Source organism: Diadema setosum, unplaced genomic scaffold, assembly GCF_964275005.1.
Source record: "Diadema setosum unplaced genomic scaffold, eeDiaSeto1 scaffold_24, whole genome shotgun sequence".
Taxonomy (NCBI): domain Eukaryota; kingdom Metazoa; phylum Echinodermata; class Echinoidea; order Diadematoida; family Diadematidae; genus Diadema; species Diadema setosum.
The window spans coordinates 663,579-682,154 of record NW_027307651.1 but is presented as its reverse complement, the minus strand read 5'-3'; the positions used below and the strand labels follow the sequence as shown (position 1 = coordinate 682,154).

Sequence of the window (18,576 nt, the reverse complement as noted above, 5' to 3'; positions counted from 1 at the left end):
AATCTTTGGAACGAATTACCTCGTTTTATGCAAGTTTTGTCATCTTTTCCTGTATTTAAAAAACAGAGTAGAATTTTATCTCTCAAGTTTTAACCCTATTGTGATTTTTCACACGAAAAACAGAGTGCAATACATAATATGACTTTTTCTGTGACACCGGGAACTGACATATCATTTGTTCTGTTGTTGTTGTTGTTGTTGTTGTTATAGTTGTTTTTTAACTCGCGTTATGTATATTCTCTTTCTTTCTTTCTTTCTAATTCATGCTGTATTCTTATCAAAGTATACTTTTTGTTACACATATTTTTTTTTTCTCTCTTTGCTATCTGGTTGATATGTTTACGTTTGTTTTGATCATAACGTTGTGCATTTGAATATATGTTTTTGTATCTTTTTATTGTGCAGGCCCCCTTGGTAGAGCAGTTTGTTAACTGAAAGGGCTACCCTGTTGAAATAAAACGGAAATAAATGAATAAATCCGTGAAACGGTATAAGTCTACAGACGTTATACATTCTGTCAATTCGAGTTGCCAAGTCATTCATGTTTATATGTATATGTATATATATATGAAGAGTTTGTTTGCAAAAACCGATAAGTCCATATTTGCCAAATGGAGGTATTTGCGATTAAAGGTAAAGAAAAATAAAGACAATAATAAGAAAATTTTTGCTTCTTTTGACCATAACTTCAAAAATATATATTTATATGTAGTGACCAATATATCATTTAAAAGGTAGTATTTTGTACTTTATGACAGAGATCGTACTTCAAAATCTTCAAAAATGGACTTGTCGGTTTTTGCAAACAAACCCTTCATATATATATATATATATATATATATACATAAAGGTTGACTGGGTACATTGGGCTAAATTTGTTTATTAGATAATTATTTCTCATGGGTCATGTAGATACATTTCTGCATTGTCAGCTTCGAAAAGTTGATAACTTTTTTTTCTCCTTTCGATATAAACCCCCTTTTCCCCTACACATACATTATACGAAACGATGTTTCCATTTTTATTTCATTTCCAATTTGCCTGGTAATTGTCTCTTTAATTTGGATACTGCAAGTTTTCGAGTTCCCTAAGAGGTTACAGTATAGGTTCCATATTCATTTTGGTCATGTTTCTGGTACTGTCACTGCCTCTGACATCATGCTGTACATTGACATAATCATAGTTCTGTAATAATAATTATGTATAAAGTTCCTTTACGAACATAATGTTAAGTGTGTATTTAGTATTTATGCTGTTACAACTTCTTCTTTTTCAATTCTGAGATTTTTTTTAAACAATGATTTCAATTACGCAACGAATTTCGGGGTCAATGCACTCGTACTTAATCTTAATGTATGTTCTATATTTCACTTAATTAGAAAAAAAAAAAAAACGGCATCTGGATGTGCTATGTTGTCAGTGAGTTGGGTACCTATAGCACGGTCGAGTTTAGCGGCCTCGACAGTTGATAGCTCATCGGTAACAGGAACGGCTTCTGTTTTTCTCCTATGCATACATCGGACACGGAGGGCGTACAATCCCTTGAAAACGGCCTGAGCCAGCAGCACTGCCAAGGCCGCGCCAAAAACACTAGCGGCCGCGATGCCTGGGGCGTTTCCATAGTCGATAAAGTGAGAAATATAGGGGTTTCCAAAGGGGTCCGTTCCTCCAGCCGCCTAGTAGATGACAGTGAAGAGCAAGTTGATGACCAGATAGAAGTCTGGGTAAACCACGTGCACGAAGCCGACAACGATCAGGGTGAGAAAGACTTCGATGATGCAGACGGCGGTGGGGAGGACATCGACGCAAAGGTACACGAAAATGGGTAGCTTTACCGAAATGCTGAAGTACAGGAATAGCCAACCACCCCCCGTTAGACACCACTGAATCTGGGACCGAACTTTGTCTAAAAGTATAAAGAGAATATACATGTATACTATGGTAATCAACACAAATTGGCACGAAGAAAGATTAAAACGAAACGAAAATGATCAAGGAAGCTATGCTATATGCACTCACGACTTTGATGTAAGCATGGACGGGTGCTGTTGTTTCGACCCTAATTTTCCCTCATGTAAATTCAGATAAACGAAACTGTGTATGTGAGAGAGAGAAAGAGAAATGAGAAAGTATAGGACAGAAGAAAGAGTAGCCAATTGATAAACTGTAAGAAGACAATGAGAAACGAAACCCTGCGATCACTATATAAATGTTACAGCGTTGCTTGAGAATGCTTTCATTTCTTTTTAAATGTCAAACGCGTGTTGCTAACAGTATGGTTGATAATTTGAAAGATGAAGCTACTGTATATGACCAAAAAGATAAAAAAAATAAAGGGAAATGATTCGAAAGGAAACGAAAATTGCCGTATGAGTAATTGTGTCTTCCAAAGTCATATCGATAAAATAGACCATGACTGAAATGGCTTAAGAACGCAGTCATATTTGTTTATCAGCATCATAATTTTGTATACTTAATTAGTCTGCATGTGTGTGTGTGTGTGTGTGTGTGTGTGTGTGTGTGTGTGAGTGTGTGTTTAAGCATCTGAAAATTCATTCTACTGGTCATTCATCACATCATTATTATAATACCAAGTGACAACAATGTCAACACGGTCTTTCTCTAGGGGTAACCGCATAAAAATCTCAGTAAGCTCTTTAAATAACTCGTCCTGAATAACTTTTGCTCGACATAGAAAAAAAAAAATATATATACTAATATCACAAAGCCTCGACACAAACTTTTTGCCTTTGGGTCACTAAAATTTGCAAAAAGAATTGATTTGAAACTAAACTGGCCCGAAAGGAAATAAAAGCAAGTATAAGAATTTATTTTCATTCTGATTTGCCCTGTTGGGCCACTAAACCATAACTATCAGAAGGGAGTTTAATTGGTGGCCAAACATCACATTTTAGTGACCCAGGCCACCCGTTGGCCGGACCATGGCTAACGCCGACCCCTGCATTAGTGGGCTTATTATTAAAACAGGAAACCTCATCATTGTCTTTTATGTTAGCTTCCTCATCTCCCTCATACTAATACCTTCAAGTTCTGCATTTCTTCTGCTCTTTACGAAGTCCACCACAGCATTGAAGAAGGCAAGGCACACATAGCACACGGAGGCAGTATACGCCCAGACCGGAAGGTAAATGAAGAACTTCGCGCCCAGTGCCTTCACGCCGAGTACAACGTACGTTATGAAAAATACAAAGAAATAGGCGGCGATTACGGTCCGGTATAAGGCCTAAAACCAGAATGGTATTCGTGGCTGAAAGAGATAGAGAGAGAGAGACAAATTTTTTTTTTTTTCACAGTTTGTTTTTTATAGTAACAATGTTTTTAAATAAAATGTTTAAACAAAGCTGTATAAACAATGTCCCTACAAAACGACATTTTGCCTTACAATACATATGTACGAGCATAAGATTCTGAAATGCTTAAAATGACATGGATTTAATGCTTGCAAAAATAATTCCCATATAACGATGAGCATTTTGATATTTTGACATGCCTGCATATCCATAGTGGGGAAATTTTTTGCATGTTTACTCATAATTTTATGAGACATGTGAGCTGTGGTTCTACGAAATTGTATCCCCCTCCTTTTTACGTGACCAGCAGGGGTAAATTTCTCACATCTCCATATTATACAAACGCCTATGAGATTTGCGTGTTAAACAAGAGGGGTATTTATATTTTTTTCGTTTTTTTCACCTGAGACCCCGAAACAATAACAAATTAGCGCGATCAAGAGCACGAAGCTAAACCCAAGAAATCTCCCGCTTATTTCCGAATTAGCATGCTGATTTCCTCGCGGTGAAGGTGGGAACGCCTCAAATACTGGCGCGAGATTGTATATCCAATAATTACAGTGCAAAGTCATACCAGCGTGCGCACAATGACGAGGTCTTTAACTTCTTAAAGCCGCATTCACACGCACAATATAACGGGTTAGCGTGCCCCCAGTTTGGAAGATTTTATACAGGCACAGATTCGCTGGCAGATATCTCCATTACCAATTAACGGGTTATTTCTATATGTGTACTAAAAAAACAAAACAAAATAAAACAACAACAACAACAACAACAACACATAAACACAAAATAAAACCTCGAGATACTGAGCACGATAGCTAACCCGTTAATTCTGAGCTTGTGAACAGTTGAAAAAACAAGTAAAAAACTCGAGCCTCGGAGGATCGTATAAATGCAGCTATACAATGTAGGCCCCTACGTTAACATGTAGAAATAGAACAGAATGGGGAATTAAATGTTGTATCCTCTCAAGACCAGTCCATATTATATCATTTTGCACAAATCATCACATAAGATTCCTGTAGAGAAGCACACGTCATCCCCACTTCATACTCACGTGTGGGCTGGATACGTCCCTTAGTCGTCTACAACAAAGTTTGAAGTCCGCCCATTTAATGGAGTACCACTTTTTGCTCTCAACTTCGCTATTCAGGGTTGTCTGCTCGGTCGATGTTAATTCCTCCGAAACTGAATGACATGAATATTGATTTTCGAAATATTATTACCATACAGCCGAAGTTGTTTGTATTTTTTTTTAATCTTTCGCTGAGTCTCTCCCAATAATCACTTGGCAGACATGGCAGAAATGGTTCATTTAAACAATTTCAATCGTTTAAATACGAAAATTCAAAAGACGGAAATATCTTAAATTCATTCCATGTCATGAAGAAAACAAACCAAAAATGAATATACAAGTAAACGCAGAAACATAAAACGATACCTACCTTTTTGCTGAAACTTTCTAACGAGGAGAAATAGGATGGATACGGCGACAGGTATACCAATGGAGAGTCCAATGATGAGACCAACATTTATGCGTTTTCCTGAAATTTCATATTGACACAATAAATAAGCGTTAGTCCATAATTGATAGAGTTAGAAGTCATTAAACATGTCGATTTGTACCTCGTTAACTTTACAGCATGGACGATGTTCTGCTTAGTGCCACAGACGTTTGAATTGACTGTACAAAACTACACATTATGATAGACAATAAATTATACTGAGCGATATATAGTGAACGGTGTTTTTTTTTTTATTCAAGAGCTTTTAAAAGCAGAGTAACCTCGCATTTGTTTGTATTGTCAGTCTATTCCATTCAATCAAAATAAAAATGCCAACTCGGATTAGATTTCCACGTGACAAATCAGAATAAAAACAAATTAATTTTCTGTTTTTGTTATGGATACCTTTTTTTCATAGTTTGTATGGCGGTATGAAGGTCTAATAAGACACGCTATTATTCAGAATGACAAACTTGAAAACTTTCCACAGAACCTGGTATAGACAGAAGAGTAATTTCTTTGGTTGACGTTCCATTCAGAGAGTCACCGGTAGCCAACGGCGTAAATCCGTCCTGAGGAGTGGGGGGGATGGTCACCATCACCACGATTACAAGCCCACCGGACCGGCGCAGCCTTGGGGAGGGGGGGGGGGAGAAGCTTGGTGCCCCCCCCCCACACACACACACACACACTTTATACAGGGATCGGATGTCCCACTCTTTTGCATGAAATATAATGTGGGAGGAAAGTGGCAGCAAAAATATGAAGACGAAGTTCTTTTTGCTTTTTTTTTTTTTTTTTTTTTTGCTTATCAGATGACTTTCGGCGGAAAATCAGACCTTAAAAGTATGAAAACATTTTTTTTTTAATATATGTGAGAGGGAGTGTGTCATGATATGACATATTTTGTCTCATTGTACTACTGTTTATTAAGTAGCTCATGTAAGAAATTGATGTTATCGCAATGGTTACAAAAGAAGTGCAGCTTTAAGGACAAAAGCTTGCATCAAAATAACCATATAAGGAGATGCTGCGATGCACAATCAAGGTAAAAGAGAGTGATTTGGAATTAAATGTTTTGGGGATGAGTAAACCGTACATGACGTCAAAATACGAGGAAAGGGTATCCCTGGTAGTATGCCTCATACTAACTGGTATGTGGACGTCATTCACGACGTCAAACACAAGTTTCTAGCTAGGTCAAAACAGGGCCACTTCAAAGAATTTTGGTTTCTGTAGACAGGAAGTGGTGACGTCAAGCAGAGGCTGACCAATGCAAAATGAGATACTCAGGAAAGTTTTGACAGACAGAAAACGCCAACCAATAAGAAAAGGGGGCAGGACTTCTGTGAAAACTTTCTAGGAAGTCACTTCATTTAATTAATTTTACATGGAGACCTATGGTCCAACAAATGTATAAATATGCAGTGTTTGAGCATAAAATTCAGATGCCACATTATTTGCGGAACACTCAGGACCAGGCTACGGTACTTCGAGATTGCGAAGTTAGAGAGTAGCAGAGTGTTATTTGGAATCAGTGTGATTCAGGGATTGTTGCATTTCGGCTTGGACAGCCTGACCGTCCAGAAGAGAATCTAGGAGGATTCGAGTGTAAACACCAACAACTGTTGTAAGTACACGATCATTTAATTGAAGTCGTTTATGCCTTGTAAGTTCCTATGTAATTCCCGATATTGCATTGTATGTGTGATGTTTGTATGTCAAACCGAATTTTAATTGCATTGTTAAAATAGAGAATTAGAACAACGCTTAGATTTTAATGGGCTGATTAATCACCCCTATTCAACAATGAAAGATAATGATCCATGGTGAAACATTATTATGGAAATTATGTGTGGCTAATCAATGTTAATATGATGGAATATACAATCATATGTTTTGTTGAAGTTATATGAATAGAATCAGGAATAACCAAAGACCACAAATTATAAGGGAGGTATCATGTTATTAAATTAACAGGGTGTTTAGGGTTCCAGGGAGAGAGCCACCGTTTAGGGTTCCAGCGAGGACCACGTTTAGGGTTCCAGAGAGGACCAGAAGTAAGGGTAGACGACCCGCTACTTCAGGCAGGGCATCGTCGACAACCTAGAGCAACCAAGCACGGGAGCTTCTAGAATAAACCAACGAGCAGAGCAACCAAGCTCAAGATCAAGTGGAATTGGATATCTGTATTCAAGTTTGTAATATGTTATTATTGTAAACGACCACAATTTGAGACCAGATAATAAATCTTACTGATTGTTATATTGTAAGAACACTGTGTGATTGGCTACTTCTTTCGAGGCACTGTAGTTGCACAAGTCGAAAGAGTTGAATGAGTGAATGGTCTGCTAACAATCTGCTGCATTTAGAGAAAGACAACCTTTGACTATAGAAAAGATCTCAGTCGCAGGGAGGACTTTCGTTCCCCACATTTAGAGGAAAGTCCCCTGTGACAGAGTGGAACGACCGAACGGGGGGAGGTTGTGTATGGGGGGGGGGGGGGGGTGATAGCCTTCTCCCACACGAGGAAGATTTTGCATTTTCAGCCCTGAAATTCAGCGATCTGGTGCACACTTTTGGTAAAAAATGTGTTTTCTTTTCTTTAAAAAAATAAGAAAATGAAATATTCGCAATATATTATTGAATGACTAAATCGTGGTATTTCAGCTCTTGCTCCGCATGTGCGACATCACTATGAAGGCCTACTAAATAGTGGGGCCTATCACCGGCGTAGACAGTATTTGATCTAAGGAGGAGCGGTTATGTTAGGGAGCGAAGCAAGCGGGGGGGGGGGGAGGGTATGGTATGGGGGAAAATTTTGACATTTTACAGTCCAAAAACTGCCATTTGTAGCTATATTCTTCGCTTTGGAAATTAAGGGAGGGGCACACCGGGCGCAACTGCTGTCAATCACTGGCAGCAACATCAGGAGAATGGCATAGCGATTAAATGCGAGCGAGCTTGAAAACTTTGACATTTTACAGTCCAGAGACTGCCGTTTGTGGCTGTATTTTTTTTCGCTTTGGAAATTAAGGGGGGGGGGGGGGACACCGGACGCAACTGCCGGCAATTACTGGCAGCAACATCAGGAGAATGGCATAACGATTAAATGCGAGCGAGCGGAGCGCGTGAGCTTGAAAATTTTGATATTTTACAGTCCCCAAAACTGTCCTTTGTGGCTGTAATTTTTCGCTTTGGAAATTAAGGGGGGCGCACCGGGCGAAAATTGCTGGCAATTACTGGCGGCAACATCAGGAGAATGGCATAATGATTAAATGCGAGCGAGCGAAGCGAGTGAGCTTTAAATTTTTGACATTTTACAGTCCCCAAAACTGTCGTTTGTGGCTTTTTTTTCCGCTTTGGAAATTAAGGGGGCGCACAGGGCGAAAACTACTGGCAATTACTGGCAGCAGCATCAGGAGAATTGCATAATAATGAATGCGAGCGAGCGAAGCGAGCGAGCTTCAAAATTTTGACATTTTACAGTCCAAAAACTGCCGTTTGTCGCTGTATTTTTTTTTTTTTTTTCGCTTTGGAAATTAAGGGGGGCACACCGGGCGCAACTGCCGGCAATTACTGGCAGCAACATCAGGAGAATGGAATAATCGGATTTAATGCGAGCGAGCGAAGCGAGTGAGCTTGAAAATTTTGATATCTTTTTTTACAGTCCCCAAACTGTCCTTTATGGCTGTATATATATATATATATATATATATATCTTTTTTTTTTTTTTTTTTTTTGCTTTGGAAATTAAGGGGGGCGCACCGGGCGAAAACTGCTGGCAATTACTGGCAGCAAAATCAATAGAATGGAATAATGATCAAATGCGAGCGAGCGAAGCGAGCGAGCTTCAAAATTTTGACATTTTACAGTCCAAAGACTGCCGTTTGTAGCTATATTTTTCGCTTTGGAAATTAAGGGGGGCGCACCGGGCGAAAACTGCTGGCAATTATTGGCAGCAAAATCAATAGAATAGAATAATGATCAATGACTGCCGTTTGTGGCTGTATTTCTTTTCGCTTTGGAAATTAAGGGGGGCACACCGGGCGCAACTGCCGGCAATTACTGGCAGCAACATCAGGAGAATGGCATAACGATTAAATGCGAGCGAGCGAAGCGAGTGAGCTTAAAATTTTTGACATTTTACAGTCCCCAAAACTGTCGTTTGTGGCTTTTTTTTCCGCTTTGGAAATTAAGGGGGCGCACAGGGCGAAAACTACTGGCAATTACTGGCAGCAGCATCAGGAGAATTGCATAATAATGAATGCGAGCGAGCGAAGCGAGCGAGCTTCAAAATTTTGACATTTTACAGTCCAAAAACTGCTGTTTGTCGCTGTATTTTTTTTTTTTTCGCTTTGGAAATTAAGGGGGGCACACCGGGCGCAACTGCCGGCAATTACTGGCAGCAACATCAGGAGAATGGAATAATCGGATTTAATGCGAGCGAGCGAAGCGAGCGAGCTTGAAAATTTTGATTTTTTTTTTTTACAGTCCCCAAACTGTCCTTTATGGCTGTATATATATATATATATATATATATATCTTTTTTTTTTCTTTTTTTTTTTTGCTTTGGAAATTAAGGGGGGCGCACTGGGCGAAAACTGCTGGCAATTACTGGCAGCAAAATCAATAGAATGGAATAATGATCAAATGCGAGCGAGCGAAGCGAGCGAGCTTCAAAATTTTGACATTTTACAGTCCAAAGACTGCCGTTTGTAGCTATATTTTTCGCTTTGGAAATTAAGGGGGGCGCACCGGGCGAAAACTGCTGGCAATTATTGGCAGCAAAATCAATAGAATAGAATAATGATCAATGACTGCCGTTTGTGGCTGTATTTCTTTTCGCTTTGGAAATTAAGGGGGGGGCACACCGGGCGCAACTGCCGGCAATTACTGGCAGCAACATCAGGAGAATGGCATAACGATTAAATGCGAGCGAGCGAAGCGAGTGAGCTTAAAATTTTTGACATTATTTTTACAGTCCCAAAAACTGTCGTTTGTGGCTTTTTTTTTTCGCTTTGGAAATTAAGGGGGCGCACAGGGCGAAAACTACAGGCAATTACTGGCAGCAGCATCAGGAGAATTGCATAATAATGAATGCGAGCGAGCGAAGCGAACGAGCTTCAAAATTTTGACATTTTACAGTCCCAAAACTGCCGTTTGTAGCTATATTTTTCGCTTTGGAAATTAAGGGGGGCGCACCGGGCGAAAACTGCTGGCAATTATTGGCAGCAAAATCAATAGAATAGAATAATGATCAATGACTGCCGTTTGTCGCTGTATTTTTTTTTTCGCTTTGGAAATTAAGAGGGGCACACCGGGCGCAACTGCCGGCAATTACTGGCAGCAACATCAGGAGAATGGCATAACGATTAAATGCGAGCGAGCGAAGCGAGTGAGCTTAAAATTTTTGACATTTTACAGTCCCAAAAACTGTCGTTTGTGGCTTTTTTTTTTTCGCTTTGGAAATTAAGGGGGCGCACTGGGCGAAAACTACTGGCAGCAGCATCAGGAGAATTGCATAATAATGAATGCGAGCGAGCGAAGCGAACGAGCTTCTAAATTTTGACATTTTACAGTCCAAAAACTGCCGTTTGTAGCTATATTTTTCGCTTTGGAAATTAAGGGGGGCGCACCGGGCGAAAACTGCTGGCAATTATTGGCAGCAAAATCAATAGAATAGAATAATGATCAAATGCGAGCGAGCGAGGCGAGCGAGCTTCAAAATTTTGACATTTTATAGTCACAAGACTGCCGTTTGTCGCTGTATTTTTTTTTTTTTTTCGCTTTGGAAATTAAGGGGGGCACATCGGGCGTAACTGCCGGCAATTACTGGCAGCAACATCAGGAGAACGGAATAATCGGATTTAATGCGAGCGAGCGAAGCGAGTGAGCTTGAAAATTTTGATATTTTACAGTCCCCAAAACTGTCCTTTATGGCTGTATATATATATATATATATATATATATTTTTTTATTTTTTTTTATTATTTTTTTTTTTTTTTGCTTTGGAAATTAAGGGGGGCGCACCGGGCGAAAACTGCTGGCAATTACTGGCAGCAAAATCAATAGAATGGAATAATGATCAAATGCGAGCGAGCGAAGCGAGCGAGCTTCAAAATTTTGACATTTTACAGTCCAAAGACTGCCGTCTGTCGCTGTATTTTTTTTTTTCGCTTTGGAAATTAAGGGGGGGGGGCACACCGGGCGAAAACTGCTGGCAATTACTGGCAGCAACATCAGGAGAATGGCATAATGATTAAATGCGAGCGAGCGAAGCGAGTGAACTTAAAAATTTTGACATTTTACAGTCCCCAAAACTGTCGTTTGTGGCTGTTTTTTTTTTCCGCTTTGGAAATTAAGGGGGCGCACCGGGCGCAACTGCTGTCAGTCAGTGGCAGCAACATTAGGAGAACGGCATAGCGGTTAAATGCGAGCGAGCGGAGCGAGCGAGTTTCAAATTTTTACATTTTACACTAAAAAAAAACTGCCGTTTGTAGCTATATTTTTCGCTTTTGTTTGTCCCACTGTTATGGGGGAACCATTTCCCCCCCCCCCCCATCGACGCCTCTGCATATCAATGAGGGTGCTTTTGTTAATTAAGTGAAAGATCTGCTACACACCCTTTGATAAATTAGGGATATATACGTCAATGTCAAAAGTGTACAAAGTTTATCGAAAGGGATCCTGTATGGCGCAACTTTTGCATGTTTATGATTGCAATGCAACGATCGGTGCATAGTTCTGGCGATATTTGGACAATTTTCCATTTAGAAAGTTCGAGATTTGTCCTCATCTCGGGAATTGCTTGGGGGATAAATGATTTGTCTGCTTAAACACTTCCGTAGGGGTGGGGCAAATGCCCCTTTGCCCCCCCCCCCCCCATAGACTCGACGCCAATGATCTTCCCTGGGTATGCCCATAGATGTATCCTGACTGAGTCATCAGTCACTGTCGTTTCTCAGGAATGATTCAGGAAATGGAGGGGGTTCAATTATGGCTATATAGTTTTTGTTTGTTTCTTTTCGTACATATTTTGCAGATGGTCCCCAGTTACTCGCGTCATAGCATGTTTACATGTAGGCCTATACTATTTGACGTTGTCAACGTCTGAGCCACACCTTACAATGCATGTCGATTTTACTTTCTTCGTGAGCGAGCGAAGCGAGCGAGCGCTTGAGAAAATTATACATTTTCCTACAAGATAGAATACTGTTCAGCTCTGTTACCTGTCTGAAGGCCGGCGTACAAACGTCATGCAATATGCCAAAATTGATACAATCACATTTCTGCTTCCTCCATTTTTTCCTCAAAATTCAGGGGGGGGATGATTGTACAGGCCATCCCCCCCTCCTCCATTTCAGGGGGGGGGGGGGGGATATATCCCCCCCATCCCCCCCCCCGGGATTTACGCCCATGCTATGCAAACGAAGGTTTGCTCTCTCCCATGTTTGGCTGAAACACTGATTTTCTCGAACCTCTCGTATGTGTCGTCAGACAATGATGTCTGTCGCGAAGCCACGGTTTTTTAGTCTCTTTCCAGAGTCATCGGTCCATATCATAGAAACATCAGGCTTAAATCCACTCTGGACACACGTAAGTATAAGGAACGTAGTGTTGGAGGGAGGTTGGTACGTACACCCGCTTTGATTGGACTGGCTCTTATGCGTGCATTCTTCGATTCCATGTTGTAATTCCGTCGCTGGGGAAAAACAAATTCATGAGATGAATTAAAAAAAAATCGATGTGTTCTTAGTCGCACGGGTTACCTTTAATTTGACGTTATTTCATATAATAATGTGACCTGCTACAACAAAAGGAGCCTACAGTCGGGGGAGGACAATTTTCTGAAAATGGCATGGCATTATTCCCTTACTCTTCTAATTTAATTTCATATGTAGCACAACTCATAAAAGTACTCGGTTGCGGAGATATCGATTATTTTATTAGCGCATGTCAAGTGGTCGAGGAAATCAGAGTTTCGTTTCGAGAAAAACGCCTTCAAAGTTTTCCTTCCAACGCTATCATGATCAAGGGGAGGCGAGACAGTTTTCATCGCTTGACAATAGAAGGCATGCTCCTAGCGACCTCCGCGATATTCACTCAATATTTGTTCAATAAATCCAAATCTTCGGACACGTTTCTGTTACGTTGAACGTTGGAAAATCATGGCCCAGAAAAACGCTGATTTCTTGCTTTTACTTGAATCATTTAGCTTCGAAATTTCGGCAGATGATAGACAAAACATTAGACTACAAAATTATGTTGACAACAGAAATCCGATTGTTTTGACCAATTTTGATGATGTGACTTCAAACTCGATTTTCTCGGCTCTACCGTCAGCGACTTTAGGATCCTTTTGTTTTAGCGGGTCACATATTTCTACCTATATCGATACACTTTCTTCATTCAATCGTGCTGCACAGTATATGTCAATGTGCTGGAACAACTGACGTAATTTGTGACCTATTGTCAAATTTTGTAATGTATTGTATTGAAAACAGAATGCAGAAACAGATTGCACTTAAAGGAACTGAAATCTAGTGCACACGTCTTTATGAAATATATGAGAATTTTTCAGTCTAAAACGTGGACTAATGAGTGTATGAAAAAGAACCTAACGGAGGATCATGTGAAGAGTTTGTTTGCAAAAACCGATAAGTCCATATTTGTCAAATGGAGATATTTGCCATTAAAGGTCAAGAAAAATAAAGAGAATAATAAGAAAAATTCAGCTTCATTTGACCATAACTTCAAAAATGTACCTGAGTGACCAATATATCATTTAAAAGGTATTATTTTGTACTTTATGACAGAGACCGTACTTCAAAATCTTCAAAAATGGACTTATCGGTTTTTGCAAACAAACTCTTCATGTGTTCCCATTCGAGGAAGCTTCCTCCCCAACATCATTTGTGTGTGTGTGTGTGTGTGGGGGGGGGGGGGCAACTGCTCCCTTGCCCTCCAGGATCGACGACCCTACATACGAGGGAGCTGTTGCATTTCTATAAATCAAATACAAATATCTGACAAAGACATGTTTAATGGAATTTGGAATATTGTTCATCCCAGACGAGTACTACTCACACCATCTGATTTTAGTTTGTTTGTTTGTTTGTTTGTTTTTTTCACTTGTGGAACTCATTGAAAGATGTAGTGCACCCATTTGATGAAATATTCCGAAATTTGTCAATGTAATAGTGTAGGCCCTACTAAGTCTATGGAAAATGACCGAGCGAGGGAGATTTCGCATTTTTAGAATTGAAATTTAGCAAACTGATGCTTTCTTGAGAAATAATTATTTTGACAGTTTTCAATCAAAAAATCACGACTTTTTTTTTTCATATGTAGGGAAATTACTGGAGGTGGGGGCAAAATTATAAATTGGCCCCCAACATTTCCATGGGGGAGGGGGCGCCATCCTCTGCCCCCCCCCCCCCCAATACTCTTCAGTCAATGTCAGCAGCATGTGCAACAATAAATCAGAGTTTTGTCTGATCAGTTGCTGATCTTAAAAAAAATTGTTATCATCTTATATTCCTGTTCTTAAAGGGGATGGCTAGTAACTGATCAGTGGGAATCAATGTGAATGGTGGGAGATGATTGTTCCAATCTTTTATTGTTGTGTGAAAATTGTTTGCTTCAGAATGGTCTCATATTCAAGTAATGTGCAGTTCAATGTTTCCAGATTAGCATGCCTGTACACTGAGTGACGGTACAGGTTGACTTGCGGAGATTTATTTATGTATTTATTTATTTATTTATTTTGCTACCCGGACCTCCCAGCAGTTGGTCCGCACCTGACAGTACCTAGCGCGTATCGATTTACCCGCAGCCAAGTTTTAAGCAATACCAACACTTTTTTTTTTTTTCAGGTACTTCGCAGCTATGAATCAGGACTTCGCAGTTCTCTATGCGGCCAAGATAATGACATTCTGTGGGAGACCGTACTTCAAAATCTTCAAAAATGGACTTATCGGTTTTTGCAAACTAACTCTTCATGTGTTCCCATTCGAGGAAGCTTCCTCCCCAACATCATTTGTGTGTGTGTGTGTGGGGGGGGGGGGGGGGCAACTGCTCCCTTGCCCTCCAGGATCGACGACCCTACATACGAGGGAGCTGTTGCATTTCTATAAATCAAATACAAATATCTGACAAAGACATGTTTAATGGAATTTGGAATATTGTTCATCCCAGACGAGTACTACTCACACCATCTGATTTTAGTTTGTTTTGTTTTGTTTTGTTTTTTTCACTTGTGGAACTCATTGAAAGATGTAGTGCACCCATTTGATGAAATATTCCGAAATTTGTCAATGTAATAGTGTAGGCCCTACTAAGTCTATGGAAAATGACCGAGCGAGGGAGATTTCGCATTTTTAGAATTGAAATTTAGCAAACTGATGCTTTCTTGAGAAATAATTATTTTGACAGTTTTCAATCAAAAAATCACGACTTTTTTTTTTCATATGTAGGGAAATTACTGGAGGTGGGGGCAAAATTATAAATTGGCCCCCAACATTTCCATGGGGGAGGGGGCGCCATCCTCTGCCCCCCCCCCCCCCAATACTCTTCAGTCAATGTCAGCAGCATGTGCAACAATACATCAGAGTTTTGTCTGATCAGTTGCTGATCTTAAAAAAAATTGTTATCATCTTATATTCCTGTTCTTAAAGGGGATGGCTAGTAACTGATCAGTGGGAATCAATGTGAATGGTGGGAGATGATTGTTCCAATCTTTTATTGTTGTGTGAAAATTGTTTGCTTCAGAATGGTCTCATATTCAAGTAATGTGCAGTTCAATGTTTCCAGATTAGCATGCCTGTACACTGAGTGACGGTACAGGTTGACTTGTGGAGATTTATTTATTTATTTATTTATTTATTTATTTTGCTACCCGGACCTCCCAGCAGTTGGTCCGCACCTGACAGTACCTAGCGCGTATCGATTTACCCGCAGCCAAGTTTTAAGCAATACCAACACTTTTTTTTTTTTTCAGGTACTTCGCAGCTATGAATCAGGTACTTCGCAGTTCTCTATGCGGCCAAGATAATGACATTCTGTGGGACTTTTGCCAATCCTTCAGAGGGATTCCTTCACCGAGTTGTCAGCCCTCACTAGCCACCCATGCGCCTGACACACAGGTCACACGGAAGTAGATCGTAAGTAGCACGGTTCCAGCAGGTAAGTCGCATGCGAAACTTGCCCACATCCTTGTCCGCCTGCAAAGATTGTCCTGGGTGCTGAAAAATTCCCACACGCAACAAGCCCGCCTAGCTAGCCCTGAAAAGGTGTGACAGGGCCTATTCTGGGCTGCGGGTGAATAGGACTTGCGTGAGCAACTCCGGGTAACAGTGGGTGAGATACGTGCTGGCTACTGTTATGTGAGGGTCATCTGCGGGGACCTCCGGGTATAAAAATTGTTCTTCGCAAGTCGCACGCAAGGCTTGCCCGAAAAGGTGTGACAGGGCTTTAGCAGAGGATTGAGCTTACCGGCATTCTTACATCAAACAAAATGATGATAATCGCATTGCATACATGTACATTAGTTTCAGTGCATCTTTTTAACAACGCCTTTCAGTGATATTTATAGGTTGGGACGTAATAACGGTAGACTTCATCTGTAGCATGAATACAGGTTAATGAAAATGAAGCCAGAGTTACCTTCCGCCGTGGGCCCACAGAACACAGAGGCAGTCAATATTAATAACAGAACGACGTCGGATATTTCATCCATCATAGGGAGACATACACGAAGACAAACTTTGATCAACAAGGTAAGTTAGTCTATCAAGAAGTGATCACAGTCAGCACTGTTCTCAAACCATGGAGTATTGCAGAGCACACTCCATGCAATGCACCCTCTCTAGACACGCCAGATTCCTGCATTAATAATGTGGGGAGGGAGGGGGTAATTTACCACTCCTTTAATGCCACGGTGTAGCTGTGTGCCTGCAAGTTTATCGAAGTCTCCGTGTCTTGAAGATAGTGAGGCGCAAAATACGCCAGTTTTAAAAGACGTATTATTCAAGTTCATTGAGGTATTATGTGTCTCTTCCTTCGCCTGTGACAAGTGCTTAATATCACCCTGATTTCCACACTGAAGTTTTTTTTTTTTTTTTATTGTTTTGCGTACAAAGTCCAAACTGAATGCATTTTCTTTTTTTTTTCTTTTTTGTAAGTAATACATATCAGGTTTATGCGCAGCAGCTTAAAGGAGGAACCATCATCATTTGAAGAATGAAATGGTGCCAGCTCAACCGATTGTAATGATAATGTCAGTGACAATGTTGACTGACACTGTAAAGAACATCAGACTGCTACGAGTAGGTGTGCTTTTAAAGGGATGGCATAGTATCGATTGAGGTGAGAATTCAGCTTTTATCTTTTTTGCGAGAAATTTAGAAACCACTGTATGAAATGTTGACAAATCATACAATTCTAAGAGGAATTCAAAGTTCATTTATATAAACCGGATTTGAAATGACTGTGATATCCAAAAGAGAATAAAACAAAGCAATCCTAATAAAAGGTGGGTCCCGCCCTTTATTATAGGTTTTCCCGGCCAATTTCATATACTTTTGTCATTTAAGTTTCTATTCTGTGCATTCAATTCCACGCATTCCTCTCTCGCAGCACTGAATCAACAATCAAATTCTAAATCCGGTCATTCGAATTCACTATCGGAGCATTCAAATTCATTATCGGAGATTTCAAATTTAAGAGAGGAGCACGCATTTCAGCTATGGGCATTCAAATTCATCTCAAGCTAGCGACGGAATCTCGTCGGTCATTCAAATTCATAATTGTTAACCATATTCCAAATAATTGCACTCAAATTAAAAGAAGTCCTGAATTTGTTTAGTTTGGGGCCGTGTATATGTGTCTTTCTCATTTAGCTTTGAATATACTGGGATTTATGATGAAGATTATATATTTTTTTTTTGGCATATGTCCACGTGTTCATTATACATTTTGAACTTGCTTGTATATAATGTAATTATGATTGTATGAAGGCTCTGCATTGTTCTGTGTTCACGGTGTATTCTTTGTTTTTCATCTCAATAAATTTTAAATTGTAAGGTGTAATGAGCAGTGCAACCAAACAACACAACGGCAATGTAATCACGCCCCAACACTAACCACACAATGAAAACGCATCAATTTAAAGACAAGCTGACACACAATGATCTCACATAGTCCCGCAAAAGTAAACCAATAAGATAGCAATAAACAACAAACAAGACGTAAACAATGCTCATTTTATCAGTTTCAATTTATAGTCCAGTCAAAATACGACAAAAAGTGGGTTAACCCACAACTAATTGCAACAGAAACGATTCCACTTGCATATGAACCGGAGGAGCCATTAAAATAACATATTAAAAGTTCCCTAAAATTCGAGTGGTGGATCAGTGTCTAATTTGCATAAATTCAAAATGGCCGCCATACAACCTATTTATGCCTATATCTCGGGATATATAACCCACAGAAAGTAAATTCCGGTGTCTAAACCTATGTTTTATAGGTCAAGGAATACAGATATGTTATCTTTATCAACTTTCAAGCATCCCTTTATATAGTTTTTGCATATATTTGCATATAATTACATACAAAATGGCCGTCATATTAAGCATATATAAGCAGGTATCTTAGTAATGTAGTACACTCAGGAATAAGTCGCTATATATCTGGACATAAAACCCGCAGAAAATAGATTCTTGTGTCTAAACCTTTGTTTTTTATGTCAAGTA

The 18,576-nt window shown here is 39.8% G+C and overlaps 1 pseudogene; it reads right to left on the bottom strand.

The window, feature by feature from the left end:
- Positions 1-440: 440 nt before the first annotated feature.
- On the bottom strand, positions 441-12,384 carry LOC140245717 (uncharacterized; annotated as a pseudogene).
- Positions 12,385-18,576: the final 6,192 nt, after the last annotated feature.